This window comes from Micromys minutus (assembly GCF_963924665.1).
Source record: "Micromys minutus genome assembly, chromosome: 10".
Lineage (NCBI taxonomy): Eukaryota > Metazoa > Chordata > Mammalia > Rodentia > Muridae > Micromys > Micromys minutus.
Window position 1 is genome coordinate 53,054,068 of NC_137979.1, and position 14,003 is coordinate 53,068,070.

The window sequence follows — 14,003 nt, forward strand, 5'->3', positions numbered from 1 at the left end:
TCTGAGTTCAAGACCAGCTTGGTTCTACAGAACAAGTTCTGGGACAGCTAGGGATATACAAATAAAACCCATGAAAAGTGGAGGGAAAAGATGTTGAAAGTAGCCAGACAGCTCAGCAGGGAAAGGCAATTGCTGCAAACCCTGGCAATCTGAGTTCAATTCCCAGGAGCTGGCTGTTGGAAGAAAGAACAGAGTATTGTTCTGTAAACTGGACAGGTGATGATGGATACTCTTAATACCAGCACTGCAGAGGCAGAGCCGAGCATCTCTGCTCTACAGAGGAAGTTCCAAGACAACCAGGGATACACAGAGAATACCAGTCTCAAATAAAAGCCAGAGGCTGGAGAGATGGCTCAGTTAAGAGCACCGACTGTTCTTCCAGAGGACCTGAGTTCAAATCCCAGCAACCACATGGTGGCTCACAACCATCTGAAATGGGATCTGATGCCCTCTTCTGGTGTATCAAGACAGCTAAGGTGTACTTATATACATAAAATAAATAAATCTTTTTTTTTTAATTAAAGACAAAACAAAAGAGAAAAACTGAAAAGTTGTGATTCCTAATGCCTTTAATCTCAGTACTGATGAGATAAAGGCAGGCAGAGCTCCAGGCCAGCCTGGTCTACATAGAAAGTTCCAGAGCTACATGATGAGACTCTGTCTTTCAAAAATATAAATAAATAAAATAAATATAAAATGGTGATCAAGTAGACTTACTGAGCCATTGTTTATTTTTTTGTTTGTTGGTTTTGTTTTTGTCAAGACAGAGTTTCTCTGTATAGTCCTGGCTATTCTAGAATTCACTCTGTAGACCAGGCTGGCCCCAAACTCACAGAGATTCACCAGCCTCTCCCTCCTGAGTCTGGGCTTAAAGACATACACCTCCACCACCTGGCTAATGGAAACATTTCTAAAGATTTAGCTTTTTTTTTTTTTTTTAAATTACGCGCATGTGTTTACATTTGGGCATATGTTCTTGTGATTGTGAGTGCTGGTGCCCTAGAAGACCAGAGGCATCAGATCCTCCTGGGACTGAAAAGAGACAGTTATCAGCCGCCCAGCTTGGGTGCTAGGGATCGAACTCAGTCCCTCTGCCAGAGCCAGAGCGGCATATACTCTAGTTAACCACCGAGGCATCTCGGTACTGAGTTGAACCGTCATAGTAGAGAATGTGAGGGTGGGGAGGAATACCTCAAGTGGAACCGCCTGCATTTCAGGACCTGCACAAAGCACAAAGCGGAAGTGGCTGGAAGACTGGCTCAGTGGTAGAGCACTTGCCCAGCGTCAAAACAAATGCAGAGACTAAGAAAAGGAAGAGGGCTGGGGATGCAGCTCAGTTGGTAAAGAGCCTGCCCAGCAAGCGCAAAGCTGTGGATGCAGTCCCGGCACCGTATGAATCAGGCTTGGTATCGAGGCAAATGCCCGTAACCCCAGCACCTGGGAGGGATGTGGAGGCAGAAGGTTCTGGAAGTCCAAAGTCATTTGCAGTTACAGAGCAGGTTTGAGACTAGTCTGGATTATATGAGACTATCTCAAAAAGAAAAACAAAATTTACAAACCCCAAATCCCCCACTTCCTTCGGAGTTTTGGGCCACTGACCTGGCTTCCTTTGTGGTCTCCACTTCTGCCCGTTGGCTCCGCCGGCATCCTCCGGCCTCCGTGTCCATTCTCAGGACTGCCTCAGTCACCGCACAGCATGCTCACGTTTCCTGAACCAGCAGCTCTCTCTTCGCACCCCGTGCCCCTCCAAGTCTGATTTGTTTTTCTCACTTCTCTGTCACAGGGATAAGAAAGGTCCCCCAGACTCAAACTGCCACCCCCAGCTCCTTCAGTTCTCTGAGCAACCCTCCAGCGCCAGTCTACGTGAGGAATACAATTGGGCTTCATCCGAGAATATAACATCTACAGTTGTACGATACCAGGCACAGTGTATAACACGGTGGCTTCCTCGCCCCAGTTTTGCTAAGGACTGTCTCAGTTGAGTGTCAGTTGTTTCAGGAAACTGCTCAGTCCCTGGTGAACCAAGTGGATGGATCACGTCACCAGGAAGGCTTTGCACGAGTAAAGGTTCAAGAGTGACCCTGAACGTGTGTGTGTGTCCAGCTTTTTACTTGGATGCCAGGAGTCAAAACTGAGGTCCTGTCTCTGTGTTAACTTTGCCCACCGAGCTATCTGTTCAATCACAAACACAGACATTTAACAAATATTTGGAAACTCTCAAGGCCTTTGCAGAAGACTGTATGAACAGGTGGGGGCAGTGAAGCAGTGAAATTTGGGTATAAGGTTAACGTGACCTCATTTAAACCCATGGGCTGGAGAGGCCCAGGGTCTTGTGTGGTTTATTTACATAGCCAAGATCACAGCAGATACCTAATTTTGCCCAATACTTTGTTTATGTGCCTCTACCAAATACCTTTAATATAATAGTTGCCTAGAATTCCACCAAGTTTGGTTTTTTTTTTTTTTTTTTTTTTTTTTTTTGCCAGACATGACGACTTACATGTATTATCAGAACTCTAGACGCTGAGCAGAAAAGTCATTGGAAGTTTAAGGCTGTCCTGGGCTATGTAAGAATTTGAGGGTAGCCTGACTGTGCTGGCTCGTTTTCTGTCAATTTGATATACATTGGAATGATCAGAGAGGAGGGAACTTGAGTTGAGAAAATACCTCCAGAAGAGTAGCTTGTATTGTGGGTGGCACCATCCCTGGGCTGGTGGCCCCAGGTTCTACAAGAAGAAAGATGAGCAAGCTAGTAAGCAGCAGCCTGTCTGCATCAGCTCCTGCCTCCAGATCCCAGCCAGGTTTGTGTTCCTGCCTTGGCTTCCCTCAGTGGGCTGTGGTTTAGGATATGTGAGCCAAAGAAAGTCTTTCCCCCCCAAGTTGCTTTTGGTCTTGATGTTTCCTCACAGCAACAGCAACCCTAAGACACTGTGTACTGAAGAACCTACCTCTCCTAGCTCACAAAATGCTCATGGTAGAATGTTTATTGTTTTTGTTTTGTGGTTTTCCAGACTGCCTCTGCCTCCTGAGTGCTGGGATTAAAGGCATGTTTCACCACCAGCAGCTCTTTTTGCCTTTCCTCCTTGTTGGGGCTTGAGTATTGAACCTTGCCGTGCTTTACGGGTGAAGCATGGTGGCTCACACCTGTAATCCCAGCGCTGGGGAGGCTGCAGCAAGAGTTCTAGGCCAGCTGAGGCCTTTAATTCAAAGGAAACCAAGTAGCTCAGACCTCTAAGCCTTGTCTGCAGCCTGGGCGCAGGCCTCTTGACTTCATTTTTCTCCTGTGGAAAGTCAAAAACTGGACTGGTAAACGAGAGCAGAGAAGGAAGCCGGAAGGGTCCTGGAAACCTAGTGACCATTTACCAAAGTTAGTGTATACTTAGTAACAATTACAACAATGCTTGGGTTTTCTGCGTTTGTTTTAGTAGACCTCAGAAAACCATGGGAGGCAACGAGGACTCGACTCATTCCCACAGCCTCTACAGAATGACATGATCTCTCGCACTCTCACGACTAGGTTTCTTTCCGTTGAGAAGTAAAAAGTAAGCCAGGCAGTGGTGGCACACACTTGTAATCTCAGCACTCTGTAATACAAAGTGAGTTCCAGGACAGTCAGGGCTACACAGAGAAACCCTGTCTCAAAAGTAAAAAAATATTTAAAAAAAATAAGCCAACATACACACACACACACACCCACCACACACAAACAAACAAACACACACACACACACACACACACACACACACACACACACACCCCAAACCAACAAAACAAAAAAGAAGTAAAAATTACAAATAGAATTTAAGGACTGCAGAGCTGGTTCTTGGGTTAATTGGGTTAACTAACAATATATAATATCACTGCTTGTGCAGAGGGCCTGCATCCCATTCCCAGCATCCACAATAGGTGGTTAACAAATATGACTCCAGTCCTAACACTTGCACATACCTATGCACAGCTGCGCACACATGATTTAAAACAAATCTTAAGCCAGGCATGTTAGAACATGTTTTCATTACCAGAATTCAGGAGGCAGAGGCAGGAGAAATCCCTATGAGTTTGAAGCCAACCTGGTCTATACATAGTGATTTCCAGGACAGCCATGTCTAAATAGACTTTGTCTCAAAACATTAAAAAATAAAAATACATCTTTAAAAAAAGAATTTGTTGAGGCTGGGAAGATGGCCCGGAGTTTAAGAATATTTACTTACTGCTCTTCCAGAAGACTATGGTTGGGGTTCACTGGCATTTCTAACTCCAGTTCTCAGGAATCTGACACCCTCTTCTGACCTCCAAGGGCACCAGACATTGACTTAGATACATGCAAACAAAACATTAATACACATAAAATCAAAGTGATCTCCAAGAGCGGTGATGCCACATGCCTTTAATCCTAGCTCTTGGGAAGGAGGCAGAATCGGGTGGATCTTTCTGAGTTCTAAAACAGCCTGGTCTACAGAGCGAGTTCCAGGACAGCCAGAGCTACACAGAGAAACCCTGTCTTGAAAAACTAAAAAAAAAGTAAGTAAATAAATAACAACAATCAACAAATCATGAAGAAGGAGGAGGAGTAAAAATGCTAGTGTTGTGCTAGAGATATGTTAGTGACACCCCACAACACAGACAAAAGCCAAGCTGATGAAACTCACAGCAGGGTCTTTATTCTATTAGAGCTAGCTCAGCCCCCCACCATGCACCACCACCACACAGGATGGTTTTGGTGTTGGGGGGGAGCCCCGAATATCTATCTACTAGGGCAAGGCTTTCTAGTAAGCAGCAAGCATCTAGTTGGAAAGCTACTGTGGCCTTTAACATAATTGGCTGGTGCTGGGATTCATATCATAAACGTAATTTCTGCTCCCCTCAGCATTGGTGGTTGTTAGGCAAGGGGTGGGCTTGTAACCTGGGGGTGCAGGTTTGTTGGGGAAATAACATGGAGATGCTGGTCTTATTGAGGGTGTTACCTGGGCATGCTGTTCTTGTTGGAGATTAGCCTAGAGACTGGAGCTAGGTTTTATTGAAGGGGGGGGGGCAACTTAGAAACTAATGCCTGTTAGTTTACCTAAGCTCAAACTTAGGTCAGGTTGTCTAAAATGGAGTCTGAACTTAAAAGATCTGGCATCTTGGTAGTGGCTACCACCAGACACAAAAGGCTGCTTACATGGGATTCCATAAAGAGCTATTCAGTTCATATAAAATACACAGAACTCACAGCAACAGGAGACAGATAACTGATCACTGAAAGACAGGAGAGGAGGCTGGATAGATGGCTCAGTGGTTAAGAGCACTGGCTGCTCTTCCAGAGGTCCTGAGTTCAATTTCCAGCAACCACATAGCAACTCACAATTGTTTGTAATCCCGGTTCTAGGCAATCTGACATCATCTTCTGGTACCTCAAGTAGTACACAGACATGCATTCAGGCAAAACACCATATATACACAATGAAAATAATAAATAAATAAATAAATAAAAAGAGAGAGAGAAAAAAAGAAAAAAAAAACAGAGACAGGGAGGGGTTGGAGAGACCGCAGATTGATCAGTGAATCGCAGTGTGCCTTTTGTGCTGATGATAATGTTCCTTAGTGTTGTACTAACTCATACTGAACACCCACTGAATTATATGCCCGTTTCAACGGGTGGATCTTGATTCGGGTGTGTGGCTCAGTTGGTAGCATGTAAAAGCTCTCATTCAACCCCAGCGCTGCAAATGTGTAAGTAAATTTTGTGATATGCCAATTATAAGGAAATAAAGAATAATTACAAAAATAAATGCGAGTTATGGAGATGCCTTAGTTGGTGCATTAGCTTCTCTCTGTTGCTATGCTAAAACACTGGACCCAGAAGCAACTTGAGGAAGAAAGTTTATTTGGCTCAAGTTTCCAGAAGAGTCTACATACTTTAAAAGCCTTTGGAACTGTGAACTGGATAGACCTTTATTCTTTGTATATTACACAGCCTGTGGTCTTTAGTTATAGCAGCAGAAAAATGGAAACACACAATCCTTTCCACATGAGTCATCTTCCTTCCTAAGAATGTTTTAAAAGCTTTGACTAATACTTCTTTTTGTTTGTTTTTCAGGATAGGGTTTCTCTTTGTAGCTCTGGCTGTCCTGGAACTCACTCTGTAGACCAGGCTACCCTCAAACTTAGAGTCCACCCGCTTTACCTTCCCGGTGTTGGGATTCAAGGTTTGCATGTGCTGTCATAACCATCAGGCTAAAACAAACTTTCTTTATTGTGTGTGTCTGTGTGAGTGGGAATGTGCCACAGTGCACAGTGGAGCCAGACAATGACTTGCAGGAATTGGTTCCTTCTACCCATCCAGGTCTTGGGGACTAAACTCAGGTCATCAGGCTTGGCAATAAATACCTGCTGAGCCATCTCTGCATCCTAAAAGCTGCCTCTGCTCACCATACACACCTCTTTTTGGATAATGCAGTCACAAAGCAAGAAACATCAGTTAGTAAAGTGTTTGCCTTATAAGCAGGAGGGTCTCCAGCACCAGAACCTGCAACTAAGAGGGGGGGAGGGAGGGAGGGAGAAAGGCCAGGACTGGCATGGAACTTGCTATGTTCCATCCACAAGGTTGGCCTTGAACTCATGATCTTTCTTCTGTCTCAGCCTTTTGTGTTATAAACATGTCCTTATAAGGTCTCAAATAGTCCAGATAGCCTAAATTTCCTTTGTAGCTGCTGGCCTTCCCTACAACAGGCATTTATTTACGGATTCCATAGTCTTGCTGGCCCTTGAGTAAAAAGCAAACTTTGTTCCCAGAAAGTTGTAATAAGTGTTTGTGTGTGTGTGTGTGTGTGTGTGTGTGTGTGTGTGTGTGTATACTGTCCCTGGTTCCCCAGCAGCCAGTGTTCAGCTTTTTGTGTTGGTGCTGGGAATTGAACTCAGGTCCTCACACTTTTGTGGCAAACACTTTACTGGATGAGCCATCACTCCGATTCCGTGATTTTTTTTTCTTTTCTAATCTTTTTGAAACAAGATGTCAGACAGCCCGAGCTGGCTTCAGCCTTGCCATGTTGCCAGCATGTGCTTTGAACCTCTGATCCCCCTGCCTGTTTGCTTGCTGAGTGCAGTCAGGACAGCTGTGTGCAGCCACAGCCCACACAGTTTCCTCTGAGTAGGTTTTCGTTGTACTTAGCAGCTCCTTTGGGCCTTCCTTGCTTCCTGGGCAGAGCAGGCTAATAGAGTCTGAAGTAGGCCTGTCATTTTGAAAATGCCACTTCGTCTTTCTAATGGGTCATTCACAAGGCGCAATAGGGGAACAGACCATTTTTATTTCCTGCTTAACTAAAGCCACCTCCAATAATTTTGGCCATTTCATTATCACCTGACTTGTCCAAATGTCACTTTCTCAGCCAGGAGGCTGTAAAGCTAACAGGAATCCAGGATTTTATTAAACAGTTATTGGCATTACTAATGTGAATACTTTAGGTGATCATAAAAATGAATGTTTTGTTTTAGGGAAGGGAAGGTGAGGAAGGAAACAGGCCATGCATGTACCCACTGGTGCTGGGGGCACAGGATTCTCTTCCTTTTCTAAAACAAATAGGAAGCTGGGGGACCAGGGAGGCACAGAGACTTCCTTTGCTGTGAATACTGTGTTCGTGAACTAAGGCTGCAAGCAAGGGATTTGCTTCGCCCTGCCGTGTGCATTCCACAACAGTCCACATCACACCACACGCATAGCAGACACATAACACACCAGGCACACACACACAAACCACACATCAGACACACACACCACACCAGGTATATACTACACACAGATACACAGACATATATACACACTGTCTTAGTCAGGGTTTCTATTCCCGCACAAAACATCACAACCAAGAAGCGAGTTGGGAAGGAAAGGGTTTATTCAGCTTACATTTCCACATTGCTGTTCATCACCAAAGGAAGTCAGAACTGGAACTCAAGCAGGTCAGGAAGCAGGAGCTGATGCAGAGGCCATGGAGGGATGTTACTTACTGACTTGCTTCTCCTGGACTGCTCAGCTTGCTTGCCTTTTCTTTTTTTCTTTTAATATTTATTTATTTAATGTATGTGAGTGCAGTGTAGCTGTCTTCAGACACACCAGAAGAGGGCATCAGATCCCATTACAGATGGTTGTGAGCCACCATGTGGTTGCTGGGAATTGAACTCGGGACCTCTGGAAGAGCAGTCAGTGCTCTTAACCACTGAGCCATCTCTCCATCCCCTCAGCTTGCTTTCTTATAGAACCCAATACTACCAGCCCAGGGATGGCACCACCTGTAAAGAGCTGCCCCCCCCCACTAGTTGAGAAAATGCCTTACAGCTGGATCTCATGGAGGCATTTCCTCAACTGAGGCTCCTTTCTCTGTGATAACTCCAGATTGTGTCAAGTTCACACACAAAACCAGCCAGTACATACACATACCTCACCATATTCTTCTACACTTGCTACATACATACTACACACATAGCAGTCATATTCCCTGACTCTCCCACATGTCTCCATACATACACACTACTACATACACCATACTTGTACTACACAAACACAGCACACATTTATCATATCTCATACATAGAGCAACAAAGATGCAACACACACCACAACACACACCTACCAACACACACTCCACCCTACAATATTCTAAAAGTCACACACAAACCCTTCCACAGATACACCATTTACACTCTTCATACCAGGAACATTACACATTCCCACATAGACATACCCTACCACACATATATACACAGACTACTTACATGCAACACGCCTACCCCTGTCTCCCTCCCCTCCTCTCAAATACCTACCACACAGCACATAAATCATGTGTATATAACACATATCATATAATCACAGGATATCACCCTCCTACATACATACATGTGCATGCAAGTGCACACAAAGTAAATTTCCCTACAGGCCAGGCATGTCGAGGCTGGACCTAATGTAAAACACACATTTACCATACAGCACATATCACACCAGACGCATAGCCCCTGACACATACCACACCAGGCATATACCACACACAATAAATAATATTGCCAAGGTTTAGAACAGTATCCTGGGGTTCCGGGGTGAGGACTGCAAGGCAGGCTTCTAGACCTGCCTCAGCCTGTTTGTCCAGATAGACTCTCCTGATTTGTGCAGTGGGCAGGGATGAATGAATGTAGTCCCTCAGATAGCCTACAGCCCTTCCACTTAGATGACCACTCTGCTAAGCAAGGCTCTGTGTAACTGGGAAGTTGCTACAGGACACAGGGTGACAATAACATGACTGGGTGTCCTGGTTCCTCCATCTGCCCTGCCTTCAGCCCTTCTACTGAAAGTACTGACTACATCTGTAGCCTGGAAACACTTAGATCATTTGGATCAGATAGGATGTGTTTTTGGCGGCAGTGGTGGTGGTTTGTATTTTTGAGGCAGATTCTCACTATGTAGCCTTGGTTGGCCTCGAACTTACTCTGTAGACCAGAGTTGTAAGCTTCCTGTGTCATTGCTAGGCCTGCCGCACCGCATGGGGTTGGAGTGTAGTATTTGGACTCGAGTTGTTTGGATGTGAGGCAATGGAGTTTAAAATAAAATTTAAGGAGACTTTTGAGCCCTTAACCTCTGAGCCATCTCTCCAGCCTGAAAATTGCATTTCTAAAGATTGGCCTGAAGGTGCCACACCTGCTGTTGAACTGGAAAAGACTGAGAAAGAATGAGGATGTCCCCTAGTGGAAGGGGGATATGACAGTTTCGAAATGGACTGTTCAGCCCCTGGAAGAAAGCATGACATTGCTCACACCTAACAACATTGTCATCCTCTCAAAGGGCTCAAAAGTCTCAAAATTCTGAAGTCCAGATAACTCTCTAGCCTCAGCTTCCTGAGGGCTGGGATTGCTGGCATGATATATATCAATATATATGTATATGCATATATATGTGTGTGTGTGTCATCTATATCAATATATCTATGTATCCATATATCCAATCTATGTCTATATCTATATCATATATATTGAGATAGAGTATCTTGTGGACCAAAATGGCCTCGATGAAATTACTTTGTACCTAAAAATGACCTCAAACTTCTAATCCTTCTGCCTCTACTCTCCAAGTTGGATTACAGGTGTACCCCATCACCCCATGTACATGAAGAACCGGGCCCTGTGCATGCTAGTCTAGTCAGGGTCTTTACCAATTGGGCTACATTATCAGTCTCTGGCTACAATTCTTTATTTCTAACTTTTCTTTGGTCTCTTCCAAATCAACCTAACCTTATGTCCTCTAAGGCGGGTCTGCTGGTCTCTCAAGAAGTTGCAACCGAGTGACTTCTGCACAAGTGGAGGCCAAGAACTCATGGTGCCTAACTCCAGTGACTTAGTGGTAAAGACAGGATGGCCAGAGACTTACACAGTCTTTGAAGAGAGAATATTGTCCTCTGACAGTCACGGTAGCACTTGGGACTCTGCCCACCTCCTCATAGCCTTCAGCCTTCAATATTTTCTATCTTTTAGTAGCTGGGCATGGTGGTCCATGACTTAATCCCAGCACTCAGGAGGCAGAGGCAGGCAGATCTCTGAGTTCCAGGCTAGCCTGGTCTACAGAGTAAGTTCTAGGACAGCCTGGGATACAGAGAAACCCTGTCTCAGAAAAACAAACAAAAAATCCTTTCATACACATACACAATGTATCTTAATCCAGTCCATCCCCATTTATACCCCTTTTTCTCTGGACCCCATCCCAACACATCTTCTCTCATCATCCTCTCCTCCCTTCACCCCCAATAAGTGGTCTTGCTGCCTTGATCTTGCGCAGGCCACCATAGCTGCAGTGAATTCCTGAGTGCCACGGTCCTGTCATGTCTGGAACATAGAGTTCCTCTCCATACCTGGCTCTTACATTCTTACCACCCTTTCTTCCACAATGTTCCCTAACCCTTGAGGAGACACATTTGATTCCCACATTTCCAGCTGAGCTGCCACAGCTGTCTGTCAGATACTCCATGAGAGATCTTGGGATGGCTGCTCAATGACAGGAGAGCCCCCACCAAAAGCAATGTGATCTTTGCAGCCATGACAGATTTACTAGGGCTGGCCTGAGCCATTCTCCACAGCCATCACCACCACCACCATCATCATCAATGCAATGGGTAGATATCCAAGCCCACTCACAGTAAGGAGTCTGTGACAGCCTCGTCCACGGGAACAGTAAGCGCCCAGCTTGGGAACCTGGACACAGGACACTGCTCTACCTGCCACCAAGGATCATCCAAGACCCTGAACTTGACTTAGATGGTCCTGTAGCCTGGAGAGAACTAATCCCACCAACTTTCCTTTTCAATCCTCCTCCTCAATTTTTTGAGACAAGCTCTCTCACTCTAAAGCCCAGCTCTTTCAAAACAACCAAACAAAACAGAACCAGAGAAACCAGCTGGTCCTGGGAAATGAGTTCATTGCATGAGAAGGCAGTATCCAGTATAAGAGTAGGCCCCAAGTGAGCATGTAGGGTGGGGCTTGACACCTTTAGCCAGCCTTGTCTCTGACCCAGCCATCTGGAACCCTGCATCCTCGGCCTGAGCTTTCTAAGTCCCTAGGCTAAAGATAAGGAGAATCTGCAAGATCTGCCTGCAGAGCAAATTGTTTTAGGCACAGGACTGAAAGTGAGTCTTTCACTCTGTCTGAGTGGCAGAGTATGTTGATGTGTGTGTGTGTGTGTGTGAGAGAGAGAGAGAGAGAGAGAGAGAGAGAGAGAGAGAGAGAGAGAGAGAGAGTTCCACTTACATATTTTGAAAACAGCACAGCCTCAGTCTATGGGTCTGTCAGAGAGCACAGGACAGCTTTGCCTGCCTGTCAGTCTCTGGGTGGGATCTTCTCTGATGGTTACATTTTTCTGCTTTTTGTTTGTTTGTTTGTTTTGAGCAGGGTTTCTCTGTGTAGCACTGGCTGACATGGAACTCCCAATACACACACTATTCCAATTCTATAGTTAGCAGAGGCCATGGGGATCCACCTGTCTCTGCTGGGATTAAAGGCATGAACCACCAGCTAGCCTTGGTTCTTTGCCAGGACTCTCCCTGCAGGCAGGCTGCCCCACCCCTGCATTCTGATATCAGACTTATGCCCGCCCACAAAGTGATTAAGGCTTTGGTGCTTTCAGGCCTTGGCGGTATCAGAGAGATGACAAGAAAGGACTCCTCAACTCTATAGTAGTGGGCCTGGATAAAAGCGGCCTTGCCCAAAGGCATAACCTACACTTCCAGCTAATCAGGATAGGTTGAAAGCCCAGAAGAGCTGGGCATGTTGGTGTATGTCTTCAGTCCCACCACAGAGGCAGGGGGATTGCTGAAGCCAGCCTGGTTTACAGAGGAGTTCAAGGATAGCCAGGGCCCCACAGGGAAACCCTGCCTCAGGAAAACAAAACAAACAAATGACAAAGAGAGAAAGAAAAAAAGAAAGGAAGGAAGGAAGAAAAAAGGAAAGAGCATGCTCCAAGTAGAATGATGCAGGAAGCTTGATAAATGGAGTCTTTTTTCAATTATTTTATTGCAAATTCCCTGTATTTACATTTCCAATGTTATCCCCTTTCATTTCCCCTCCCTTCTCCTCCCCTTCCACTTGTTTCCATGAAGGTGCTCCCTTTCTTAATCACCCTCTCCACCTCAGTGCCTTGGCATTCCCCTACATTGAGAAAATGAGCCTTCGCTGGACCAAAGGCCTCTCTCTTCTCCCATTGATGCCAGACACTGCCGTCCTCTGCTACATATGCACCTGGAGCATTGGGTCTCTCCATGTGTGCTCAGTGGTTGATAAATGGAGTCTTTATTTGGAGATAATTTAGTACCTCTGGGGATGGCAGGAGAGAGATCGGAGGCCTGAACTGGGCACCCAAAGGACACTGCCTATGCCTAAGGGCCAGTGCCCAGTTCATGAAGATGATTGGTCAGAGATCAGGAACCAGGAAGGACACAGTGAAGAGGCAGAGAAACCATCTGCTTTAGTAAACACGACATTAGAATCTAAAATCAGAGAAGGCAATAGGGTGGAGAGGGGGATTAGAAGGGAGTGCACCTTTATGAAGTCTACTGGAGGGGGAAGGGGGGTGGGAGCAGGGCAGGGTAAAGGGATAACATCTCAAATGTAAATACAGAGTATCTAATAAAAAAAAAAAAATCTAAAGTCAGACTAACAGATTTACCAGAAGCATCATCTGTTGGCAGATGGGTTTGCAGAGGACATGGGCCCTTTAAGAAGCTGAGACTTTAAGATCAAATCCCTCTTAGCTAGACACTTCTAGTTTCTAGTCTCAGCAGGGACTTAAGAGTCCACAGAGCTGGGCTAGAGATCCAGGGCCAACTACACCCAACTTCCCCAAAACTCTAGTGAATTGTCTCTTCATTAGATGGATTCAGGCAATGCGGGTGTGAGAGGCTGACAGGAAGCAGGGTGTGGTGCCAAGCAGCTTTAGGCCCTGGGGGGACAGAGTCTGGAAGATCTCTGTGAGTTTGAGGCCAGCCTTTCCTACAAAGAGAGTTCCAGACCAGCGATACACAGTGAAATATCGTCTCCAATAAATAAATAAATAAATAAAATAAAATAAAAAATTGGAGAGATAGTGGCTCAGTGGTTAACAGCATTGGTGGTGGTGGTGTGCATTTTTATTCCCAGGACTCAGGAGGCAGAGGCAGGCAGAGTTGTATGAGTTCAAGGCCAGCCTAATCTACAGAGTAAGTTAGGGCTACAGGGAGAAACTTGTCTTGGAAAAACAAAAAGCTAAACAAAACAAACCCCCCAACCACACAAAACCCTGAAACTCCTGTTCCAGAGGGATCAGAAGCTCTCTTCTGGTCTCCAAAGGCACTGCATATTCATGGTTGCAGAGACACACAAGCAGACAAAACACCGTATGCATAAAATAAAAGAAGATTCAAAATTTTAAAAAGGGGTGGGAGCTAGTAAGCTTGCACAGCGATTGGTCAACCGCCCTCTTCTGGTCCGTCTGGGTACTGCATGCACATTGTGCCTAATTA